This window comes from Panicum hallii, chromosome 1 (assembly GCF_002211085.1).
Source record: "Panicum hallii strain FIL2 chromosome 1, PHallii_v3.1, whole genome shotgun sequence".
Lineage (NCBI taxonomy): Eukaryota > Viridiplantae > Streptophyta > Magnoliopsida > Poales > Poaceae > Panicum > Panicum hallii.
This window is the reverse complement of record NC_038042.1, coordinates 19,206,839-19,234,695: the sequence shown is the minus strand read 5'-3', so window position 1 is coordinate 19,234,695 and position 27,857 is coordinate 19,206,839.

Here is a 27,857-nt window from a genome sequence, read left to right as displayed (position 1 = left end):
TAAAGTATCATGGTTGAGATGATACCCCGTCTGTGTTGATGAATTTGGCTAAGGTTGTAGTGTGTGGTAGCGGTGGTTAAGCGTTTGAAGGTACTAGCCACATGCCGTGAAATATGGTAAGCGGTAAGCCTAGTAACCAATCGGCCCGGCAAGTGGACATACCTCCCACCACTCATATTTGGTTTTTCCGGCTACTCGCTTCGACGTGTGGGAATACGTGTTGAAGGGCAACCAGGAGTACGGTCATACAGTAGTGCTGTAGACATACGTCCTGCACATTGGATGTGCGTATGGTCCTGCAGTCGCTTGTGGTGGATCTGATCCACAATCCGGAATGAAAGGCAAACGGTTGCTTTGGAACGGTCTTTTCGATGTTCCAAGCGTGTGAGTTAGGTTTACCTTACAAGGGTGAAATCCGATTCAGAATCGTCCATTTCTCGTGGAGATTGAGACTGCTTGATTCCTTTGCCACATAGAGTAACAAGAGCAACACTATGATGAGAAATATTGATGGTTGACTTTAAAAGCTCTACCATGCTTGAATAGCTATAGTTGCTTATCTAGAATGGATAATCAACTAGAATTTGAAAGCTAAAACTTGAAAATAAGGATCTACTCTTTATTGCTTTTCAGCAAAAACAAAACCTGAAACTTTATCAAGCCTACATAGTCTAGTTACATGGCTAAGTATACCATGAAACGGGTAAGCCTTGCTGAGTATTAGAGTACTCAGCCTTGCAATATGACTTTATTTCAGGTAATGTCTCTGAAGACCCTACTCTTCCCATGCCTTGGCCCTATGCTCTGTCCGATGGTTGGTCCATGGAATGGGACCCGTCCCCGACCAACACTGATCATACCGAGTGATGTCATGCCAGGGCTTAGCATGATGTCCGTATTGGCGACGTGTATACTTGTCGTGTTTTAAATTCTGCTGCCGTGAACTTGAAACTTTAAACTGGTTTGTAATAATTTCTATCAGTTTGGAACTTATGCTACTTTTGGAAACTCTTATAATATAAATGCTTGTGATGTAAAATATGATGGTGACTGTATCTCTGGACTCGCCTTCGTGCGAGGTATCTTGTTTGATCCTGCATTCAGTGGTTTATCGGGACGTTACCTGACAGGCCAAGGGGTTACACCGTTTGAAGTACGTTGGAGCCCTCGAGAGAGGACTTGCGTACTTGAGCCAGTAAATTCAGGTTGGTTCTGCCACAGCTGGTATCAGAGCTAACAAGTGTACCTTGGAGATATGATTAGCCTTAAAAATGTCTTTACTATAAAATTTGGCCAACAAAGTATTTGGAAAAAATACGTTGGACTCGTTAAGGATTGTGCTTAGTATGTAAAGCCCTAGGGAATGTTGATAAGGGAAGTAGAGGTGGCTATAGTATGTATATGTATATATATAACTCTAACTACCAGCATTACATTTTCGTCAAAATTTACATTCCTGCACAACACCAATCTTACATTTGGTAACGACACCTTCGACGAGAAGGTAAGAAGGTAAGGATCCTCAGCTAATTAGGGAGTTAGCCTTCCCGTCGGTGATGCGAACCGAACGCTGTTTCTCAAGCAGTGGCCTACTTGAGATGCTGCCAATATATCAACTTCGGTTGATTATATTGGGAGTATATGGTTCGGCGCAGGGTATGGTGATCGCTGTTCATACCCCCACATTTTTGCGGTACCCCCGTGAATACGTTATTTCGATAACGTATGTTAACGTTGTTTGTACGGAGGTAATTGTATAGATATTGTTTCTATAGTGAACAGTAATATTTGGGGACGCTTTCATGACTTGCTGGCATGAAAGGTTCAGTATATACAATTGTGGTTTTCTGCAGGAACGCTAACCATGATTCGATAGGTTCTGAACGGTTAGGATTTGTTGACTAGATACTATAGGGAGAGACGTATCTATATGATGCCACCATAACTAACCGCATAAGTCCAAAGATATTTGACAGTTATTTGGTTTGTGAGGATGTTAGTACGTGCATGCATCTTCGAATTGATTGTAAATTGGAACTTGTGCTTATATTGTTATGGGGATACTTAGAGTGTGGTTATTCACAAGTGCAGTTTAGAAATGATCACACAGCAACAGGGTTTAGTATCTAGGTATTTTTGTTCCATCCGCCAAATCTATCGTAACTATCTAATCTCTAGTCCTTGCTGTGACCAGAATCCAATATCTTGTTCCATTTACCTTGTGAGTTCTTAGTTGGATGTCTATCTTGATGCAATCCAGTGTTTCCATAAGTCTGACTCACATCTTTCCGCAACCTTTATCAAACTTCAGGAAATTTACATCTTATCTAACATTTGAATCCTTTTGATTCTGATGGCAGATGTTCAGAGGATTTATTGGGATGCTGAGGGATATGCTCACACCACTTGTCTACATTGGGAAGGGTTTTCGAAAATTTTGTGGGATACACTTCGTATATTTCACTATCGGTATCCACCCCAGTATAAGGGTCGTGAGTTCACTGAGGTTGGAGTCCCTCACTGTCGTGCCACTGTCACTGTTCCCCAACATCCTACCCTTGGGTGGCAATCCATTGAAATAGAGGTTGATGGATATCGTCTTGTGGACGCTTTTGAAGCAGCAGCTCTCAAAGCTATTACCACTTTTTGTGAACAGCATCCGATTGAGGTAACCGCTTATCCCATCGGACTGTTTCCAGTAGTTTTTGCACATGATGCTGAATGGGTTTTCAGAACAAACCATCTTGGGCATTTAGTTGGAAATTTAGCTGAAGAGACCCTCAAGGCAGTGATCAGGTATATGAACGCACAGTATCACTTCCAATCACTTACACGAAGGTGTATGGATGATATGGTGAATCTGGCCTAGGATTTTCATAGAAGTCTTACTCTAAAGGATGACCAGATTCATTCACTTGGTCAAGGAATTGCCGGAAGGAATACTTCTATTGGACATTTGGAGGTGCAAATCTTGGAGGGTGATGCTCAAATTCTCCAGTGCAACACCGTAATTGACTTCTTGCAGGAACAAGTCCATGACTTGAACCAAGAGTTAGGTGATGCCCTTGGACATATTGAGATGCTCCAAGAACAGCAAATGCCTCCTCTTGTGCCAAATGTGTTAGAAGAAGAAGAAGATTCAGAAGAAGAACCTGAGGAAATTGAAGGTGTGTCTGAGATAGACTCAGAACATGGAGATCCAGAACCCAATCCTCAGCTCAATCATTCTTCATCCGGCAGCCAGTATTCTGTGGGCAACCTCGACAACTTCTAATTCATCCTTGTCGTCGATATCTTAGATGTGTTTAGTGTAATCGAGTGTGACATAGGAAGTGTGTAATCTAGTTTGACCTAAGGACCACTTGTTGTATTATATGTGGCAAGAGTAAGATGAATGGTAATCGATAGGTTACCAAGATGTAATATACAGACGACCAGTTATGATCTATAAACTTAAGTTTCTGTTCAGCTATCTATCGATCTGTCAATCTATTGTGCTATCCTCATATGTTTTCTTTCCGTGCGGTATATTCTGAAAATGGAAGCAAGGATAACTTGATATAATGGACATCTTCCATGTTTTTCAGATGGTTGGCGCTACGCGTGGAACTCCTGAAGGATTCAGGCCAGACCAGGCTAGCGGTTCCCAACAACCGCCACCACCACCCCCAAATCTAGCTGAGTTTATGGCTCGGCAGACCAAGCTTCTTAACCTACTAGTGCAGGCGCAACAAAATCAATATCGCCAGCAATCACGAGGAGGTCGTGATGACCTCAATCCCCAAGTGGCAAGCTATCAGGATTTCCTCAGTACTCAGGCCCTATTTTTTAGTAAGGCTAAAGAACCTCTGGATGCCGATGCCTGGCTTCATATCATCGAACTGAAGTTCGCTCTCCTTATTATACCATGTGCGGACTCAAGCAAAGCTCACTTCGCCACCTAGCAACTTCGTGGTGCTGCCCGTATTTGGTGGGATAACTATTGTGCCATGCAACCTGATGGCCATGTTATCTCCTGGGAAGAATTTCGAACTGCTTTCAGAGCACATCATATTCCTGAAGGACTTCTAGAGAGGAAGTTAAATGAATTCTTGGCACTCACCCAGGGCACCCGCACCGTACTACAATACGCACAGGCTTTCAATCACCTGTGCCAGTACGCGGGTTATCACGCTGACAGTGACGCCAAGAAGCAAGATCGTTTTCATCGGGGCATGAACACTAAGCTCAAGGAATGCCTGAACCTTGTGAAGGCCAATACCTTTAGTGAGCTGGTTAACATGGCCCTGACCCAGGAGGATTGCATCATGGCACATTGTGCCGAGAAGAAACGGAAGACCCCTACGAGACCCTCGAGTGCTCAATCACCAATTGTTCCCAATGTACAGCTCAGAGCGCCGCAGCGGAATGCCCCACCTGGCAGATTTGTCTTCTGGCCACCCTAACAGCAAGGAGGATATAGACCTCCAGTGCCTCCGCAACAGCCGCAATAGTTTGGCCCACAGCCAAATGCTCAACAATTTCAATAGAGAAGCAGCACTTATCACTGTTTCAATTGCGGGAGTGCGGATCACTTCATCAGAGATTGTCCTCGGCCCAAGAAGCCTCTCCAAAGGTAGAATTCTAATCAGAATAACCCGAGCAAGGGCAAGAGGCCAATGATGCAAGTCTGGCAAGGGCGAGTCAACTTCACCACCCTTGCGGAACTTCCAGATGGAGCCCCCGTCATGTCGGGTACATTTTCTATTCATCACAAACCAGTTGTTACATTATTCGATTCAGGAGCAACTCATAGTTTCATTAGTAACAACTGTGGTATCCGAATAGGACTTGATCTTTGTCATACCAGGGGGTCATATATGATTTCTACCCCTGGAGGAAAAGTTACTTCCAACCAAATGGTTAAAAGTGTGCCAATTCAATTAGGTAGCAAATTAATCAAAACTGATTTGGTTCTGCTAAATTTAGAGGGTATTGATGTTATACTTGGGACAAATTGGATGACCGAACATAGAGTACTGCTAGATATCTCTTCCCGAGTTATTGAGATTGATTCACCACATCAAGGAGCCCCTACCCTCTACCTACCTCAGCAAGAGTATCTTCACTCTTGTGCCTATGCTATCACAGACATTAAATTAGAAGATATTCCTGTAGTCTGTGAGTATCCCAATGTCTTTCCAGACGATTTGCCTGGAATGCCACCAGATCGAGATATCAAGTTCATTATTGAGCTCCAACCTGGCACAGCTCCTATTTCCAAAAGACCATATCGAATGCCGCCTAATGAATTGGCCGAGCTAAAAATACAACTTCAAAATCTTCTAGACAAAGGTTTCATATGCCCAAGTGCTTCGCCTTGGGGATGCCCCGCTCTCTTTGTAAAGAAAAAGGACAATAGCTTAAGGCTATGTGTTGACTATCATCCACTCAATGCGGTCACTAACAAAAATAAGTACCCTCTTCCCCGCATTGACATCTTACTTGACCAACTAGCTGGAGCTAAAGTCTTCTCTAAGATTGATTTACGCTCTGGTTATCATCAGATCAAAATCAAGCCTAGTGATATTCCAAAAACAGCTTTCTCGACCTGATATGGAATATATGAATATCTAGTTATGTCTTTTGGACTCACTAATGCACCAGCATATTTTATGTATCTTATGAATTCAGTTTTCATGCCGGAGCTTGACATATTCGTCATGGTTTTCATCGACGATATTCTGATATACTCCAAAACTGAAGAAGACCATACTGCTCATTTACGTATCATTCTTCAACGACTACGTGATCATCGTCTTTATGCCAAATTCTCTAAATGTGAATTCTGGCTGGATAGTGTGAAATTTTTGGGACATACTATCTCCAGTGATGGCATATCGGTTGATCCAACCAAAGTTCAGGAAGTTATGGATTGGAAGCCTCCAACTTCAGTCCATCAAATCCATAGTTTCCTTGGATTGGCAGGATATTATCGCTGATTCATTCCAGACTTCTCCAAAATAGCCAAACCCATGACTGAGCTACTCAAGAAAGAGGTTAAATTCCATTGGGATGATAAGTGTGAAGAAGCATTTCACACCCTGAGAAAACTTCTAACGACTGCTCCAGTGCTAGCTCAGCCAGATAGTATCCAGCCTTTCAATGTCTATTGTGATGCTTCCGGAACCAGACTTGGTTGCGTGCTTATGCAAAACAACCGGGTTATTGCTTATGCTTCCATAGCACTCCGGAATCATGAACAAAATTATCCAACCCATGATCTTGAGTTAGTAGCTATTATTCACGCTCTCAAGATTTGGAGACATCATCTTATGAGCGCCAAGTGTAACATTTACACTGACCATAAGAGCCTCAAATACATCTTTACTCAAGCTGACCTGAATATGAGGCAAAGGCGTTGGTTAGAACTGATCAAAGACTATGATCTTGAGGTACACTACCATCCTGGCAAGGCCAATGTGGTTGCGGATGCACTTAGCCGCAAGGCACATTGTCATTGCTCATCCATAGAAATCTTCAATGAAACTCTCTGTTATCAGATAAGAAATCTCAATCTAGAGATTATTCCTCAAGGTAGTCCGAATCTCATATCTATCAAATCTATTTTGCAAGCTAGAATCATCATGTCGCAATTACATGATGAAGGTATCAAAATTATCAAACAGAAGCTATCTCAGGGAGAAGCAAAATATAGATGTTTCCACACTGATCATCAAGGAGTTCTATGGTTCAAAAATCGTATTGTTGTACCTAAGAATCATCAACTTCGTAAACAAATCCTTGATGAAGCACATCTATCCAAGTTTTCTATTCATCCTGGTAGTACTAAAATGTATCAAGACCTTAGACAAAACTTTTGGTGGACCAAGATGAAAAGAGAAATTGCTAAGTATGTATCCGAATGTGATACATGTCAGAGAGTCAAAGCCAGTCACCTAAAAGTATCCGGTACACTCCAACCACTGCCTATTCCATCGTGGAAGTGGGAAGACATCAGCATGGATTTCATCATTGGTCTTCCCAGCACATCTCAGAAGCATGATTCCATATGGGTAATTATTGATAGACTTACCAAAACAGCTCACTTTCTTCCTGTGCATACCACTTATTCTGCCAAGAAGTATGCCAAAGTCTATCTTGATCAAATTGTTCAATTGCATGGTGTCCCAAAGACAATCATTTCTGATCGAGGGGCACAATTTATTGCTCGCTTCTGGGAACAATTGCAATTATCTCTCGGTACCAAGTTGATTCGAAGCTCTGCATACCATCCACAAACTGATGGACAGACTGAGCGAGTTAATCAGATTCTTGAAGACATGCTCCAAGCTTGTATCATTCACTATGGTATAAGCTGGGATAAGTGTCTCGCCTTGGCCGAGTTTTCTTACAACAATAGCTACCAGTACAGTCTTCAAATGGCTCCATTTGAAGCGTTATACGGTCGAAGGTGCCGAACTCCTTTGAGTTGGTCTAAGACCAGCGAACACAAAATCTTTGGACCAGACCTAGTTACCGAAGCCGAAAACAAGGTCAAAATTATCCAAGCCAACCTTAAGATAGCCCAGTCTAGATAGAAAAGTTATGCAGACCAAAGAAGAAAACCCTTGCAATTCCAGGTAGGGGATTTTGTCTATCTCCGAGTATCTCCTACCAAAGGTGTTCAACGTTTCGGCATAAAAGGGAAGCTAGCACCCCGATATGTCGGACCATTCGAAGTCCTTGAAGTCTGTGGCCCAGTGGCTTACAGAATTCGTCTTCCTTCTCAGTTGGCTGCCATTCATGATGTCTTCCATATCTCTCAACTCAAGAAATGCATCAAAGTGCCTACTGAGATCGTTGAATCAGAAGCCATTGAGATCGAACCTGATCTATCTTACACCGAACAACCCATCCAGATCCTTGATACCAAGGAGAGAGTCACTAGAAGAAAGAAGATTAAGATGTATAAGATCTTATGGAATCATCACACAGAAGAAGAAGCAATCTGGAAAACCAAAGATTATCTTCAGAAAAACTTCCCAGAATTCCTAAAGCCTACTTAGGTAGCTATCCTCCGAGCCCTATCATCTTTGTAATCTCGGGACGAGATTCCTTTTAGGGGGGGAGGTTGTGACACCCTAGGTGTCAAATTTGTAACACACTAGGAAAGAAATTGTAATAGATATGTTGAATTATATGAAATTTGGGTGTTTATGTGAAAATAAGGACTTATGTGTAATTTTGAAAAAGTACGAGTCCTTTTATGCAAAATATTTGAAGTACAAAAGTAACTTTCAAAGTTTACTAAGGGCCAAAGTGTAAGAATGCAAGTAATCATGACATTACATGAAAACTTGCAATTAGGTCCAAAATTATATGAAATTTACCTTAATAAGGATAAAACATTATGAAGTTTGAAATTAACTCCAAGTTTTAAAATAAAGCCGTACCTTTTGAGTTTTTGAAATTGAATTCTAAAACAAAGTTGTAGAGTTTGAAAAGTTGTACAATTTTCATTTTGGTCACATTTTTGTTTGAGCCCAGAGCAATGAGAAAATTTGGCTTTACATCAGAGTCCCTGGAAGTTTTTGAAATTTCACATCGACCCCTGGCTTCCTTTTCCCTTTCTTCTTCCTCTGGCACCCCCCTGCTCTGCTCCTCTGCTGCAGCACCGCCGCCTGCCGTTTTCAGCCGCCCCTCGCCACCTCCTGCTGCACTTCACCTCCACACGTCGTCCCCTGCTCGAGCGCCGCTCTAGCCCCCTCTCTTCTGGCCCTCCCCGCGCTTGCCACGCCATTTCCCCTTCTGCCCGAGTTCCTACCGGCCGACACCTCGCCACCGCCGTGGCAAATGCCAGTGTCTCCTCCCTCCCCTCACTCCTTCTTAGCTTGCCCGTGAGCTTCTGCAGCTCATGCCCCTCCCATTTCCCTCTCTTTCCCTTGCTGCGCACACCCCGAGCCCCGAACACCACCGCCACCCCCTTCCTCCACTCCGGCGAACCCCTGTTCGTCGTGGGCAGCTCACCCCAGCCCTCCCCGCACCACTACAACCCCCTGGGGAGCTTCCCCTCACCCCACTGACACTCCCAGGCCACTCCTCACGGCTGGATTCCCACCAGAACCACCTCACCGTCGCTACTTCCTCGCCGGTAAGCTTCTGTTCCCGTCGAACCCATCCCTCCGCCCCTTCTCCGACCAATCCAACCACCCCAGTAGCTTTCTCTCCTCCTGCTGCAGCCACTGGATGAGAACTTGGCCATCTTCCTCGCTGGGAAACCCCTCGCCGTCGAGCTCCTCTCCGCCGCCGCTTCGGTCCACCGTGGGAACCCCACCTCCGGTCGTCCCTTCCCCTTCCCAAGACCTCCAGAAGGCACGCCTTGAGCTCCTGATGCTCGTGGGCCAGTTCTTCTCCACCCCCGACACCACCCCTCGCCAGAATTTGGCCGGAAATGTCCCTAACCTTCTTCCCCGGCAAGCCAGGGACCTATTTGCTTTTGATTTGAAAACTTGTAGGGTCTTAGCTGCAAGATTCCAGAGCCCCCCATTCAAAGCTGTAAACTTCAAAACTGTGTAGAAAATTGTAGAAAATTCAGAAAAATGTCAAACCAGTTGGGTTTGAATCCTTGTGTTAAATATTACAACTTTGGTATTATGATCTTCAGATGAATATGTGTATTTTGTGCTGTGATTTAATTAGTAGATAATGGATACTTTAATTAAATCTTTTGATCCACAGCAGTGCTGAGGCTCAAATTTGAAACATGAGATGTGTGTGCCATAAGTAGATCTGTGTAAATTTTGGAGGCTCAGAACAGCCTTCTAGCTATGATGTTTAGATAACTTTGCTTTATGTTGATAAAAGTTTCATGATTTAATTCCAGATGCATCTCTTCATATTTATAGCTGAAACTTTTACCTTAGATTTTTTTCAGCATGTATAATCCAAGATAAAAGTTTGAGAGTTAGAACCCTAGTGTAGCTTCAGTAATGAGTTTAAGCTTAGATTAAAAGGAAATTCATGAACAATAGTTCTAGTTCAAGAGAAATTATGAAAGTAAATTAGAATGATTCCTTTGAGTAGTGTGGCATGTCCATAAATTTTCAACCTATGATCATGTGTAAAACAGCCAGGATAAATAGAACTTTATATAATAGTGTTATATTTGATTATTTTTGTCGCACTGTTTCTGTAGAAATAAAAACTAAATAAATTTACAAATGTAATTAGGGTTAGGAAATGCTCAGCTAATTTGGTAGCTTCAATTTTGAAGTACATTGCTCTGTAAAATTCATTCAAGTTATACATGTTGTTTAAGTAAATTAATTGTTCTGATTTATTTGTTGCAAAAAATATTCTGAAAAATTTAGGATAATGTTATCTCAATTAGATTTGTTTATCCTAATTTTTATAGTATTAGTTTATATTCCTAACTTAAGGTTTGTTTAATTAATCAAAGTAAGTCTATAATTAAGTAATAACCTAAGGTTATTAAAAATAATTAGTTAGTAAAGTAAATAAAGTTTTTAAGTGTAATTAGTTTGATTGTTTAAGATAGCAAACATGCTAGCTAATATAGTTAGTTTAGCTATTTAGAGTAAGCAACCATGTTACTTAATGTAACTAGGTAGTTTAGTTAACACCCGATAAATGACTGCCCAGTAAAGAGGAATTGTGTTATTGTTAGTATGTAATGTTAGTTTCCTTGGATTGCAACTTTATTGTAAAGTGAAATGAAAGTGTATGCATCCATTGAACCACATCTTTGCATATCATATAGATTCAACCACTCTCGCCGACAGAGACTACGAACTGATCCCGGAACCAGAAGGAGGTTATTCTGAAGACCCCGGGACTTTTGTCGAGGATTTCTCTGAAGCTCCGAACCAAAGTTCGGAAGATAATAAATTAACTAACCCCAGCCTTGCAAGCGAAGGCAAGCCCCGGACATAAACCCGCTACATTATTTACACTGCAATCTACATTTATATATATACTTGTGCATTAAGTTCTTAAGAGTTGTGTGGAAACCCAAGTTGCATATTCCTAGGAACCGATGTACTGAATACTAGAACTTGAGTCCGAATAGCTGCTATGCTAATAGAACCGGTAGAAGTCGAGTGATTGCCTGTCACTCGCGAGCTTTATAGGAATTGTAGTGTTTACATTCCTGTAATCACTATAAGGATTACGGACGGGATTTATGTGAAGTGTCATGGTTGAGATGGTACCCTATCTGTGTTGATGAATTTGGCTAAGGTCGTAGTGTGTGGTAGCGGTGGTTAAGCGTTTGAAAGTACTAGCCTCATGCCGTGAAATATGGTAAGCGGTAAGCTAGTAACCAATCGGCCCGGCAAGTGGACATACCTCCCACCACTCGTATTTGGTTTTTTCGGTTACTCGCTTCGACGTGTGGGAATACGTGTTGCAGGGCAACCCGGAGTATGGTCATACAGTAGCATTGTAGATGTACGTCCTGCACATTGGATGTGCGTATGGTCCTGCAGTCGCTTGTGGTGGATTTGATCCACGACCCGGAATGAAAGGCAAACGGTTGCTTTGGAACGGTCTTTTCGATGTTCCAAGCGTGTGAGTTAGGTTTACCTTGCAAGGGTGAAATCCGATTCAGAATCGTCCGTTTCTCGCGGAGATTGAGACTGCTTGATTCCTTTACCACATATAGTAATAAGAGAAACACTATGATGAGAAATACTGATGGTTGACTTTAAAAGCTCTACCATGCTTGAATAGCTATAGTTGCTTACCTAGAATGGATAATCAACTAGAATTTGAAAGCTAAAACTTGAAAATAAGGATCTACTCTTTATTGCTTTTCAGCTAAAACAAAACCTGAAACCTTATCAAGCCTACATAGTCTAGTTACATGGCTAAGTATACCATGAAACGGGTAAGCCTTGCTGAGTATTAGAGTACTCAGCCTTGCAATATGAATTTATTTCAGGTAATATCTCTGAAGACCCTACTCTTCCCATGCCTTAGCCCTATGCTCTGTCCGAAGGTTGGTCCGTGGAATGGGACCCGTCCCCGGCCAACACTGATCATACCGAGTGATGTCATGCCAGGGCTTAGCATGATGTCCGTATTGGCGACATGTATAGTTGTCGTGTTTTAAATTCCACTGCCGTGAACTTGAAACTTTAAACTGGTTTGTAATAATTTCTATTAGTTTGGAACTTATGCTACTTTTGGAAACTCTTGTAATATAAATGCTTGTGATGTAAAATATGATGGCGACTGTATCTCTGGACTCGCCCTCGTGTGAGGTACCTTGTTTGATCCTGCATTCGATGGTTTATCGGGACGTTACCCGATAGGCCAAGGGGTTACACCGTTTGAAGTACGTTGGAGCCCTCGAGAGAGGACTTGCATACTTGAGCCGGTGTAATTCAGGTTGGTTCTGCCACAGCATTGTTTTATTGTTTGTCTTCCATTTGAATTTGAATTTCAAATTCAAATTCAAATGCATTTCAATGCAATATTTTCTCTCTCTCTTTTTCTAGTTGGGCCGGGCCCAGTTTGGCCTTTCCTCTCCCTCCCGCACGGCCTCGGCTTCACTTCCTCTCTCTCTCTCCCTGCGCAGCCCAACCTGAGGGCTTCTTTTCCTTCTCCTCTTTCCTTCTCCTCCGCGCGGCCCAACAGCTCTCCCCCGGCCCGCCTTCCCCACGGGGCCAGCTACTTCCTCTCTCCCTCTTTCTCTCACTGACGGGCGGGTCCCGCCTATCGGGACCGTCCCCTTCCCCACGACCGGCTCGGACTTGAGCCCGAGTGCGACTGCGTCCGGTGCCGCCCCGCTCGCTCGGCGTCTCGAGCCCGCCTGCCAAGGCTGTGGCCGCCCAATTTAAGCGCCCGCCCTGTGCCCCAGCTACTCCAGGAACTTCGCGTTGCGGTGAGGATGCTCGCCCGCCGCTTCTCTCCCTCTCCCTTGCCTTCTCGTGCTCGCAATTAGCTCGCCGTCATCCAGAGCCGCCCCTCGCCGCCGGCCGCCATCTCCGGCCACTTCCGCCGCCTCCCGAGCCTCTAGATGGGTTCCCCGTAGCGCTCACAACCTCCTAGTGCAACCGGTGCTCAAAACCAAGGCCAGGAACGTGTTTACATGTTTGTCCGACGAGTCGCCACCGCCCGCTGTCGCTCCCCCCTCGCCGCCGGCGCTTAGCGCCGCCGCCCCTGCACCGTAAGCCACTCCCAGCCGTAGGATCTCGATCTAACCCAAGTCAATAGAATCAGATACCGGTCAACCCAAGGTAGTTTTGCGCTTTAGCTCCTGAGATTCATAGAAATCAACCCGCAGTCCACGGCAGTTCAAATGTATTCACGAATAGATCCTTTTTCTGCTGTTTAGGCCCCTGTCTTTTCCAAAAATAGAACCCTCAGTCGTAAACCCTTCTATTTTACAATCTAGACCCTAGATCTAAGGTTTAGTTATGTTCTAGCCCTCGATTTCTTTGGTCAGAGCCCTTTTAGTTTCAAATCTTCTACAAATAAGCCCCTAGGATCATGTTTTTGCCATAACGTCTCCGTTTTAACTCCGTTCTCATCGATTCTTCCGCTCACGCTACCTTTGCGACATGTACAATAGCTTTATCACATTATTTTGCTCTATTTATACTATTTGGTGTACTGTTTCTTATTTATTGTATTTGTTTGCTTGTATGTACTTATGTGGTACGGTAGACGGTGCGCAGTTCGAGGGTCTGCAAGAGCCGAGCTTTGAAGATGTTCCCGAGCAGCAGCAGTTCCTTGACGAAGGCAAGTGGTCCTTGATGATACTTCAGTCCTAATAACTTTATAAATACACATATTTACTTTATATGCATGCATGTGTCTAGAATATGATGGATCCCAAATTAAGGATATGCCTAGTTTCTATTGAACTTCCTTGATTAAACGTGGGTCATAATATTTATGTTGTAGCTATGCTAGTTGCTTTTACCCAGACTTTGGTTGGATAACCAGAAAATCATGGTACACTGATTTACTCATGTTCTGAAATACTTTTTATGGTGATAATTAAGATCATTGCATTAATTGGAACATGGAGAACCACCAAGGAAAATAGTGCAACCACAATACTATATGGCTCTGGTCTTGACTAATTAATTAGAAACTTTAGCTTGTAATGGTCTTATCGAAAGGGCAAGAGGGGAGTGTGTTGATGGGGTATAGCTCGGTCCTCTTGAGGCGTAGATGTGATCCCGGGTAAGGCATCTTCCTCATTAGGGAGGGTTATGACCACTGCGGTCTGAAACCTTAGCGGACCGCTGCAAGTTAGGGAATCTTTATAAAGGCCTCGAAGTGAATCCTTGCCACTCACCTTGGAAGTGCTTAAGGGCCTTGCAAACCCGGGCATTAAGGGAAACACAAATTATGGGTAAAGTGTACAACCTCTGCAGAGTGAAAACTGATATATCAGCCGTGCTCACGGTTAAGAGTGGCTTGGAACCTCACATGATAATTGAACTGAAAGATGATCTAAATCGATGTTCTTTATTTATTTATGTTGTTGTTATCTTATATCTTTTACTTATTTAAGGGTTTGTGTATACTTACACTTAGTTAATGCTTGCTTAATAAAATTTGATCAACTAAAAATGCTTATCGCAGTCAAACCATGTCGGCTTTTCCTTGATTATAGCCTTGCATGTCATATAATTTACTCCACTTGCTGAGTACCAACCATAAGTGTACTCACACTTGCTTTATTAAAACCAATGCTACTCAGAACAAGTTAATTATCCGGTGTTCCCTGAAGATTTTGAAGAATACTAGGCGTATGTCTCCAAGTCATCTGCCTGTGAAGTTGAAGTCCGCTGCTAGTTATCAATGTTATTTATTCGCTTAAGATTAAGACTGTCGGCCATGTAATAAAGTACTATTATACTCTATTTATTGTTTCGGGTATACACTTGTGACGTCTATCATATGTGTAGAACTTGATCCTGGTGTACATACGGGATGCATTCGGTTACCTTTTCTAAATTGGGTGTGACAGTCATGAACTAGTAAACAGAGTAGTACTGACAGTATGGGAGCGATGCCCTTGCAGTAAACTCCACGTAGTACCAGTCATGAACCAGTAGACGGAGTAGTACAGGAAGTATGGGAGCGAGCCCGTGCAATAGTGCCTCGTAGATAAGTAGTCGCTTGATGCCAAGAGAGACCGCCAGGCATAGCCCGTGCAATAGTGCCTCGTACTCAGCTTCGTTGTTGGAGACCTCAAATAGTATTTGGAACACATACTTGAGTTGTTCTCCTTTTGGACTGATGAAGAGTACTTCCGCGCCATCGCCTCCGAGCTTGAGTGATCCATAGAAGTACATGACGCAATGCTCTAGCCGGTTGCCTGGAGCTTCCACTTGGTTTTCTTGCCACTCCGCCATGGAATCAACTAGCGCCTGCGAATTGATGGTCATCCGGGACTTGAAGTTGAGGGTGAGAGCCCCCAATTCCATTGCCCACTTGGAGATGCGCCTGATGGCATCCCGATTGTGGAGGATATCCACCAATGGGAAATCAGTGACCGCCGAGATGTTGTATGCGTTGAAATAGTGGTGAAGCTTCCTGGAGGTGATAAGTATGCTATAGAGTAGTTTCTGAATTGTCGGGTAACGAACCTTGGATTCAGAAAGGACTTCGCTAATGAAGTAGACTGGCCACTACAAACCAAAGGCATGGCCTTCCTCTTGGTGCTCCACCACGATTGCCATGCTGATGATGTGAGTAGTTGCGGTGATGTAGAGTAGCAGGTGCTCGCCTGGTTGTGGAGTCATTAGGATGGGGGGTGACTGCAAATGATGCTTGAGATCTTGCAACGCCTGCTTCGCCTCCTCGGTCCACTAGAACTTGTCGTGGCGCTTGAGCAATTTGAAGAAGGGTAATTGTCAGACCCGGGCACATAGGACTGCCCACGTGGCATACTTCTCTTAGAATACGGGATGGGACATGGCCCACGCCCTACATCTATTGTAACTACTCGTAGTGTAGTAGGATTACTCGTACAGTAGTGAAACTAGTCGGACACGGTAGGAAACTACCCGAGAAGTACTCGGGTAGGACTCCTGGGCTTGTGCCCGACTAGGACTTCCATGTAAACCTGTCCCCCCAGACTATATAAGGATGGACAGGGACCGCCTCGGGGACAATAATCACCAAAGGCAATACAAACCACACAGGACGTAGGGTATTACGCACTCAGCGGCCCGAACTTCTCTAAAACCTTGTGTTCTTTTGCACCTTCGAGTTCCTGATCTCTGCGACACCCTACCTACAAATTCACCACCTCGGGGTATCCCTCCGTAGGCACGGCGGTAAAACACCGACTGCTGGCGTGCCAGGTTAGGGTGTTCATCGAGCATCCACCGAAGAATTTGATGGCATCCTTCAACTTCACCAGCACTATGCTCGACGAGGGCACAACGTTCGTCTTCGGTTCCTGGATCTGCATCGCCAATGGTTTGGGTGGCTTCAACAGCCACTAGCCAACTCCAAGGAGCTAGAGGCCTCTTCATCAACTCCAAGCAGCAATCTGGACGACTTCATCGACAACCTCGATGAGATGCTGCTTCCTAATCTGGCCCAGCAGATCGAAAAGATGTCCGGTTTCAACATGACTTCTACTCATGATGCACCAGATCTATTCGGGTTGGATTCAAACTGATCTAAAAAGACCTCATGATCTAAATCCCTCTCCAACTTGGAGGAGGATTTAGATCTACTGCTCAAGATCAAGGACGTGGGAGCCACCGCTTGCCAGGCGGCCCCTATTTTCGACATCCACTCGGACTCCAATGAGGAGTACTCCCCGTGCAGTACTACATGTTCAAGCCAATCCCGAGAAGGACTCGGAGACGAGGAAGCCACCGTTCATCGGGCGGCCCCCGCCCTTGAAAACAACCCCGCAACCCGATGGCCAGTCCGAATCGTTTTCGGGCAGCCATCTGCATCTAACCATAACATCAACACCCCAAAGCTGTTTCATGTACTGGAAGGGCATTGAGCCCTCCGAATTACTCGATTACGACTCCCGCCTTGTGGCTTTTACGCAGGAACTACCCTTCTAGGATGGTAGACCTCTTTCTCCCATCACGGAAGAAGGAGAAAGTAGCACAGAGCTACTCGACCACAGCCGTACGGCTAACTACTTACCGGATCGTCAAGTCTGCATGACACTCTTCGCAAAAAAGAGGATGACGAGCTGGACCCTCAGTATGACAATGAACAACTCGCGGACATCTTAGCTAATGAGCCCACAGCTGATGCTCCACAAGATGAAGATGAGGAGCATAGAAGGATCCGGCGGGCAAAGAACACCAAGCGCGCTCAACGCAGGCGCAACATGTAGAATCGCGCTCGCGTACCAAGGGATCTTAACAATGCTTTTGCAGCAGTCACTGATCATGAGTGCCGTACGCCGATTGGCACCATCGCAGAAGCAGCACTCCTATCTCAACAACTTCCACCCAACCCTTAGATACAAAGGTTGTAGTACTTGACCCAGCGCGCGCTCATGCAACTCGATGGGCAACATTCAAGTATCTTCCACTCGGAATCAGCTCTCGCGGTCTGAGCACCACGGTGATACCGCGCTGGTCAGTCGCACCCCCGGAGGAGGCCACGGGAGTCGGAGGAACAGCAATTGCCAAAGCAACGAGGGCCACCCGTCCGCGCGTGGCAACAACGAACAAAAAGTACAACAACCCCCTCACAACCAACGTGGCGCAAGGCATCACGGCCAAGATCCACTCGAGGCCAACCTTCACGATGCCCCCACGATCGACCTCAGGCAGAAGATCAATGAAGGCCATGATGCGCAGCTTGTCATTGAAGTGAGGAGAAGGGACCGTACCGGCAGGCGCCATGACGACAACGACAGCGACCGCTTCCCCTCTTTTTCCACCAGCATCACCGACAGTCCTATCCAAAGGACTTCAAACCAGTCGGAATCCCCAAGTACGACGGTAAGCAGGACCCATGCTAGTGGATTTGATGCTACTCCTTTTTCTATTGAAGTTTTAGGGGGATCCAACTCCACCAAAGCTCTCTACTTCCCGGTGGCTCTGGAGTCCGTGCTCCTCACATGGCTGGAAAGCCTTAAGCCAAACTCAATCGACTCGTGGGAGGACCTCAAGCGGGCCTTCATCGGCAACTACCAGGGATCCATGATCAGGGCGGGCACTCGCCATGACTTGTCCAGGTGAAGCAAGAGATGAATGAGACCCTGAGGTCCTACACACGGTGTTTCTTCGAGACGCGTGCCACCATCGCCAACATCACCGATGAGGACGTCATCTATTGCTTCCAAAATGGCCTCTTCTCGAAGAACACGTACCATGACTTTAGGCGCAACCGCCCGACTACTACCGTGGAGCTGCGCAACATGATGGCGTGGGTGGTTGACCAGGAGGACGAGGACAAGGACCGCTTTCCCAAGCGCAACTACGATAAATAAGGAAATGGCAACGGCCACTTCGATAGAAGCTAGTGGAACCACTCGGGGAACACCCAAAAGCGCAAGCCAGACCATGAAGTCACGGCTGTCGAGCGCAACCCGCATGGCAAGAAGTCAGGGAACAACCACTCGGAATACGAGCAAGTCATGCACAAATAATGCCCGATACACCCGAAGTAGCGGCACACACTCTTTGAGTGCGTCACCATCTGCAAAACACTCAATGCACTGCCCCTCCCTCATGCAGGAAAGCGAAAAGACAAGGAGGATGATGAAGCCTCCCGATACACCCGAAGTAGCGGCACACACTGTTTGAGTGCATCACCATCTGCAAAACACTCAATGCACTGCCCCTCCCTCATGCAGGAAAGCGAAAAGACAAGGAGGATGATGAAGCCTGTGACAAGTTGGGGGCCCAAGACTTCTAGGATCCGAAGAACGTCGTCAACGTCATCTTTGGTAGAGACGGCGGATTCCCCACCAAGCGTGAAAAGAAGTTGACCCTGCGTGAAATACTCTCTGTGGAGCCAGCCACGACAAGGCCTCTGAGATACAGCAAGGTCCCGATCTCCTTCTCCAAGGACGATCAATGGACCAGCTTCTCCGAGCCAGGAAAATTCCCGCTTGTCTTAGACCTTGTCGTGGCGGGCTCACAGCTAACCCGAGTACTCATCGACGGCGGGAGTGTCCGCAACCTGCTCTTCGTGATACTCTGAAGAAGATGGGACTGGACATCTCCAAGATGCACACTCCCAGTAAAGCTCCTTTCTACGGCATTGTCCGGGGTAACGCGGCTACACCACTCTGGTCAGTGGTCCTGCCAGTCACCTTTGGGACGAAAGACAACTACCGCACCGAGTACATCAAGTTCGAGGTGGCAGATTTTGACTCATCATACCATGCCATCCTTGGCAGACCAGCACTAGCCAAATTCACGGCCGTGCCCGACTACGTCTACCTGCTACTCAAGATGATAGGCAAGATAGGCGTACTCACACTTCGTGGTGACCTGAAGAAGTCATACAACTGCGACCAGGAGGCGATCGAGTATGCCATGACTTCATGCATGCCAGAGCCATCTGCAGAAGTACTCGCGGCCGCGCTGAAGCTGAGCAACACGAAGATGGAGATCTCCAACCAGCGGCCCAGCTAGTCGATGGTTAAACCCAACCCCAGCAATGTCAGCACCAAGGCCATCCAACTACAAGAAGGCGACCCGTCCAAGACTGCTCTGATCGGGGGCGGCTTAGGCGACAAATAGGAAAGCATGCTCATCAACTTCCTTTAGGCTAATCGAGACATATTCACGTGGAAACCAGCAGATATGCCAGGGGTGCCCAAGGAGTTGATTGAGCATTGCCTAAAATTCGATCCTAAAGCCACTCCGAAGAAGCAACGACTATGACGCTTTGCCCCTGACAATAGGGAGGCCATCAAGAAAGAGCTAGCAAAACTACTCGCAGCTGGTTTTTATTAAAGAAGTGTACCACCTCGAGTGGCTAGCTAACCCTGTACTTGTATTGAAAAAGAATAACAATGAATGGAGCTTATGTGTGGATTATACTGATCTTAATAAATGCTGTCCGAAGGACCACTTCGCGTTCCCACGCATCGACCAAGTCATCGACTCCACGGCTGGCTGCGTCTTGCTCTTCTTCCTCGACTACTACTTGGGTTTCCATCAGATAGCTCTCAGAGAGGAAGATTAGATCAAAATGGCATTCATCACCCCCTTTGGAGCATATGCATACACTACAATGTCATTCAGGTTGAAGAACGCTGGAGCCACTTACCAACGTGCTTTCCAACTGTGCCTTGCGGATCACCTACACCGCAACATTGAAGCTTGCGTGGATGACATGGTCATCAAGACCAGATCCCTCGACGAGTTCATCGCTGATCTCGAGGAGACGTTCAACAGCTTGCGACGGTTTCAATGGAAGCTCAACCCGATGAAGTGCGTCTTTGGCATGCCTCAAGGCAAACTACTCGAGTTCATCACAAGTCACTGTGGGATCAAAGTAAATCTAGAGAAGATCAATGCCACCACAGCCATGGATGCTCCAAAGACGACCAAGGACATCTAGAAGCTTACTGGCTGCATGGCAGCTTTGAACTGATTCATCTCCCAACTTGGAGAAAGGGGTCTACCTTTCTTCAACCTACTCAAGCTCCATGACAAGTTCGAGTGGACCGAGGTGGCAAACCAAGCGCTACAAGATCTCAAGCACCACTTGCAGTTGCCACCCATAATGACTACCCCCCAACCAGGCGAGAACCAGCTCCTCTACATCACCACGACTACTCACGTCATTAGTACGGCAATCATGGTGGAACGACAGGAAGAAGACCATGCCTTTGGGGTGCAGCGACTAGTTTACTTCACCAGCGAAGTCCTCTCTAAATCTAAGGTTTGGTACCCAACAATTCAGAAAACACTTTACGGTATACTCATTACTTCCAGGAAGCTTCGCCACTAATTTGATGCGTACAATATCCTGGTGGTCTCCGACTTCCCATTGGCGGATATCCTCCACAATCGGGATGCTACCAGTTGCATCTCCAAGTGGGCAGTGGAGCTGGGAGCCCTCACACTCGACTTCAAGCCCCGGACAGCCATCAAGTCACAGGCACTAGTCGATTTCATGGCAGAGTGGCGAGAAAACCAAGTGGAAGCCCTAAGCAACCAACTAGAGCATTGGGTCATGTACTTTGATGGCTCACTCAAGCTCGGTGGTGGTGGTGTGGGAGTACATTTCATCAGACCAAGAGGAGAACAACTTAAGTACGTGTTTCAAATACTATTTGAGGTCTCTAACAATGAGGCCGAGTACGAGGCACTATTGCATGGGCTACGCCTGGCAATCTCTCTGGGCATCAAGTGATACTCGTCTATGGTGACTCCTTACTGGTGGTTCAACAAGTCAACAAAGAGTGGGACATAAACAAGAATACCATGGATGCCTACGTTACGAAAATACGCAAGCTCGAGAAAAAGTTCTTAGGGCTTGAAATTCACCATGTGGTTCGCGACAATAATGTGGGCGCGGATATGCTCTCCAAACTAGGTTCTGATCGAGCTAACGTCCCACCGGGAGTTTTCATTCACGAGTTGCATCACCCTTCCATCAGGGCACCAGACTCAACTTCCATCATTCAGGATCCTAAAGAACCCAACCGAGAGGTCTTCATGATCCAGGAGCACAAACTACCCCACGACATCGATCCAAAAAGTGCAGAAGCTACTCGCATCCTACGACGCAGCAAAGGGTATGTTCTAGTCGGGGGCAACCTGTATAAGCGTGGATCAGCATTAGGTATACTCATGAAGTGTGTTAACATGGAGGAAGGCAAATAGATACTCCATGAGATTCACGAAGGCGTGTGCGGGAACCACGCTGCTTCACGCACACTAGTTAGCAAGGCATTTTGATCTAGTTTCTACTGGCCAACTGATTTGGCAGATGCCGAAGCACTTTTTCGCCAATGCACCAACTGCCAATTCTTTGGCAAACAGCCCCACGGTTCGGCTCATAACCTCATCACCATACTACCTTCATGGCCATTTGCATGCTGGGGCCTGGACATGATAGGGCCCGTAACAACTGTGCCAGGAGGTTTCACCCACGTGTTGGTGGCCATCGACAAGTTTACCAAGTGGATCAAGTACAAGCCAATTGCAACGCTCACTGCAGATTGAGTGGTTACTTTCATCTGTGACATCTAACACCAATGGCCAGGTTGAGCGCACCAACAGGCTCATTCTGGGGGCTTCGCACACAACCAAGCAAAGCCAGAGGACAGTCACCTTTCTTTCTTGTATACGAGTCTGAAGCTATATTACCAGCTGATGTAATGTGGAAGTCTCCATGACTGGAGATATTTGAAGAAGGCAAGGCTGACACCGCAAGACATCTCAAGCTTGACTCAGCCGAGGAAATCCGATGCAATGCATCGTTGCAGTCGGCCCGCTACTTGCAAAGAGTTCGTCGTTACCATGACAGGAACGTTCAATGATGATCTTTCAATGTTGGAGATATGGTTCTTCGATGAATCTAGGATGATACCGGGCTACACAAGCTTAACTGACGGTGGGAAGGACCTTTCATTGTGCACAAGGTTACAGACCCTAGATCTTATCGCTTACAGTACCTGGATGGCCAGGAGGTACCAAATTCTTGGAATATTGAACATCTACATCATTTTCATCCTTGATCAACTGGGGACATCTTCTATTGGTGCTTGGAGATTGATACTTCCAGTACAAGTCCATTTTACCAGTTTACAACTAGTACTACATGCAAGTTGGCTGAAGGGGCCTTGCTCCCATACTTCCGGTAACTATTTACTAAGTTCCAACTAGTATCTTGGGTTACTGAAGGGGCCTTGCACTCATACTTCCAGTACAACACCTATCTAGTGGTTTATAACTGGTACTACACGCAAATCTGCTGAAGGGGCCTCGCTCTCTTATTTTCTAGAAACATATTACTTGTTTTCGACTTGTACACTATGTTATTGAAGGGGCCTCACTCCCATGACAAGAAGTATACTAGTTTACAACATGTTCTACACATGTTTGACTACTTCAACTATTCATCTTGACTACAATCCTAGTCAGGATAGACTATGACTCGATGGCTTCATCGATCGTTCAAGACTCAGTGGTTACTTGTGGCAGAACCAACCTGAATTACACCGGCTCAAGTACGCGGGTCCACTCTTGAGGGCTCCATCGTACTTCAAACGGTATAATCCCTTGGCCTGTTGGGTAACGTCTGTAGGATCAAGAACACCAACTAGAGGGGGGGTGAATAGGCGGTTTAAAACTAAAACTCACAACACTAGAGAAAATTTAATTAGTAACACAAGAGAATCCTATGTCATGCTACTACTATCTCTAAAAGGTTTGCAACTTAGGGTGACAAGATACAATTCAAGCTCTAATAAATTAAATTGCTCAAAGTAAAACAAAGATAAAAATAAGCAAGAGAGATAACCAAGCTTGACACACAAATTTATCCCGTGGTGTCGATGACTTGCCGGTCACCCCTATTCCACGTTGAGGTGGATTCCAAGAATTAACCGCTCCTCTATCAAGAACCTCTTGATCTTGAGCTGGCTAGAAACAAGGAACCACTCCACACCTCGATTTCACTAGAGTTGCTCTTCACCACTCCGGTAAGGTGAGCACAAAACCTCTCACAACCGAAATCGGGGCTTCTCAACAATCTCCTTCAAGAAGCTCCACGAAATCACCTTCTCCAAGCCGTCTAGGGAGCGGCAACTCCCAAGAGTAACAAGCCAATGATCCTTGCTTGAAGATTCCCTAGTGCCACAAAGCTCAAACTCTAAATGCAATGCACTAGGAAGCACTCTCACTCTCAAAAATGCAAATCCTTAGCAAGTGTGTGAGAGAGAGGGATGTCTTAGCTCTAGAGAGTCAAGAATGCAGTCCAAATGGCCAAGAGGGAGACCCAAAGGCCGGGCATTGGGTATATATAGACATCCCATCAAAAACTAGCCGTTACAGTCTTTTCTGCGAGATCGCGGACAGTCCGGTTTCAAAAACCGGACCGTCCGCCGTTATAAGCCAGAGAGTCAACGTGCATTAAATGCGTGTCAGAACTAGCCGTTACAGCCCTGGCGGACCGTCCGCCGTCTAACTAGCGGACCGTCCGCGGTTAGGAGATCCACCACTCCAGAGACATGGCAGTCTCTGGAACAATCCTTAAATCAGCCAGCGGACCGTCCGTGCGCAAGGAGCGGACCGTCCGCGGTTCATTCTAGAAAAACAGACAGAGACTGCAAGGTTTCTGGTTCAACATATCGCGAGTCCAGCGGACCGTCCGCCCCCCAGATGCGGACCGTCCGCGGACCAGGCCACAAGACAGACCAGAGAACACCCTCTTCTGGAACCAAGAGAGTTAGAGTGGCGGACCGTCCGCCCAAGGTGGCCGGACCGTCCGCCCCTGGTGGCCGGACCGTCCGCCGGCCACAAGACACTCCCACAATCCATCAGTAATGGTAGCGGACCGTCCGCTCCCACAATCCATCAGAAAGGCCCTTGTTTTTTTATGGTCATTGATGACAAAGGGGGAGAGAAATGAACAAAGATATGAATTATCCTTGGATGACAAAGGGGGAGATGAGATGAGAGTGCGATCATGGACATGGATCAAGAGGAGCAATATTGAGGAGGATCAATATTCTTGGACAAGAGAAGCACACAAGTAGGGGGAGCAAGCTCATGAACGTAGTTGTTTGCATTTGATATGTGCATATTCATGTGCTTGCTTGCATTTGCATAAGTTTTAAAATATATATATGCATTGCGTGTGTGTGATGTATGCTAGTCATAGAACTTTATTGATGATTTGATAACTAGCATGCATAGATTAGCTAGACATTTTTTTTCACAAATGAATCAAGAGCCTTTTCTAATATTGTTGATCTCATGAGGTATCTTGAGTTTTTGATGAATGTCTAGTTACTCATTGATGCTAAGGAATGAACTTCAAGGATGCAACTCAAATTGGTATCACGCTTCAAAGGTTTATCCATATACCTTAGCATCACTTAATAGTGATAACAATCCCACAAATTTCATATTTATGCATGTGTGTGAGTCTAAAAATTAAATCTCTTGAGCACACATGTAGGGGGAGTTATCACTACCAAGTCGGATCTTTATGGTGCTTATCCAATCTTCCACAAGTGGTCTTAATGATGGATAAGAAACATAAAATCCAAACCAAGTTAGCTATTTACACGTGTGTAAAGTGCTAGCTTGGAATATGCTTAATTTCCATATCTTTGTAGAGTTGTCATCAATTACCAAAAAGGGGGAGATTGAAAGGCTCTTGTTTGGTTTTGGTAATTGATGGACAACTTAGGTGGACTAATAAGTGTTTATGTTGAGATACACAGGAGATTAGTCCATACAAAGACACTAGTATGAGCAACATGTGCCATGGAGGAGAAATGGCTAAGGGTTGATGCTATGCTCATATAGTGTGATCGAGGAGCTCATTGCATATGAGACATAACATGGAGTTATGTGACCAAAATGGAGAAGATCAAGACAAGGCTTGGCTTGATGGACCGGTTGCAATGGAGAAGGGCAAGTCAAGGCTTTGAAGCGAGGGACCGCGAGGCGGTGAAGCTTGGGCAAGATTTGGCGCCGATGGACCAAGGCAACGGTGAAGAGCGAGCAAGGTCAAGATCGATGGACCAAAGAGGTTATGTGATGATATGGAGTGGATCATATCATTCAAGGAAGATCAAGCCAAGTGTTAACTTATGAAGATGATCAAAAGGCTTGATGGAATTTGGTGCTTGTGTGGTATCAACATTTGGGAAAATGAAATGAAATGCACAAGGCAAAGGTATGACTTGTAGGGCATTTCATTTCACCGGTCAAAGGTTGTGTAGAGAAGTGCATGACCGGATTTAGGATAGATGGCCGTACTATCAAGAGGGGCAAACTTGTTTGCATATCGGTCATCTAGTGCCACTTGAGCGATCTAACATTGCGATGTTGCTAGGATCGAGTGGCGTGGTGAGATCAAGTGAAAATCCTTTGAAAATGATTGTGAAATGCTAACACACATGCACATGGTGTTGTTCACGTGGTGGTGTTGGCACATTTGCAAAGGAGAAAGAGTTGGAGTTGATGTTGATCAACTTTGGGAAGCAAGAAAGGTTTTTCGGTTTTCTCCGGAAATTAGGTTGTCTCTTGGAGTGGAATACTGCTTTGATCCATTATGTTTTGGACCAAGTATTCAGTTGGGTTATGTTGCCCTCTGAATTAGCTTTCCATAGAGTCCAAGATCACCTAATTTGGACATCGGAGCTAAGAGTTATGGCCGTTTTACCGAGGTACATTTCTGCTGGAAATAGACCTGCGGACGGTCCGCCCATGGGGGGCGGACGGTCCGCCGTTATCCCGGATGAGCTCTAACAGAGCCATTTTTGGCTCTTTTGGTGGTCCAAAATGAACTGCGGACCGTCCGGTCCATGGGGGCGGACGGTCCGCCATTAAAAGCTGAAACGGGCGCAGATTCTTGGTAGTTCTATCTTGGGTGTCCAAAATGAACTGCGGACCGTCCGGTCCTTGGGGGCGGACGGTCCGCCTCCTACTGAAAATTCTGGGACAGAAACACTATGGTTTCTGTGTGTGCTCACTTTTTGAACTGCGGACAGTCCGCCCATGGGGTGCGGACAGTCCGCCGGTCACTTCCAGATTTAGTCAGAGATGTTTGCAAATCGGTTGGTTCGAAGTTTTGAACCGCGGACAGTCCGCCCCAGGGGCGCGGACAGTCCGCCGGGGCTCTAACGGTCGACTCTGACACATAATAATTGCTGTTCTAGCCGTTGGTTTTGAATGGCGGACGGTCCGGTTTCTGTGAGGCGGACAGTCCGCGAAATCTCTGTTTTCTTGGGATTTGAGTGTAACGGCTAGTTTGGGGCCTCCCTCTATAAATAGAGGGTGTGGCCGGCCATTTGAGGGTGCTGAGCACCTTGGGGACTTGGTGTCCATGTGTGAGAGTGCTTGAGAGCCCTCTACTCACTCTAACTTGATAGTGATCATCCAATTGAGTGAGAGAGCGATTCTAGTGCGATTGCTTTGAGAGATTGCATCGAGTGGCACTAGGTGATCGTGTTGCAAGCCGGTGTGCTTGTTACTCTTGGAGGTTGCCACCTCCTAGACGGCTTGGTGGGAAGAGGCTCCGTTGAAGCCCGCAAGAAGATTGTGCGGTGCTCCGGAGAAGAGATTGTGAGGGGTATTGTGCTCACCCCGCGGGAGCCGCGAAGAGCAACTCTAGTTGAGCGAGACGTGAAGAGCAACAAGTGGTTCGTCCGGATCATGTGCTAGAGCTCAGTGTGAGCACTCCACGTGGGAGAGTGTGACTTGAGAGTCACCACTAGCAAGAGGATCGGCAGCAACCTTGGAGCTTGTCTCAACGGGGATTAGCTTGGTGGCAACCAAGTGAACCTCGGGATAAAAATCACCGTGTCAATCTTGTCTACTCTTCTCGGTGGTTTGCATTCTCCAAATCACAAGCCTTGTATTTACATTCATATATATCTTGTGTTTGTGTAGTTGCTCTCTAGTGCTTAGACTTGTGTGGCTTGGCATTAGAATTGTTAGGAGAGCTCTTACTAGCTTGGCACTCCATTTGCTTTGTGTAGGATCTTTTTGGAAGTGCCTTAGAGTCATAGTTGAGGGGTGAAGTCTTGGCTAAGCGAAAAGTTTCAATTCCGCATAAGTTTCGGTTAGCCGGCGCAATTAGTTTTAGAAAGGACTATTCACCCCCCCTCTAGTCCGCCATCTCGATCCTACAACGTCCCGATAAACCACCGATTGCAGGATCAAACAAGGTACCTCGCACGAAGGTGAGTCCAG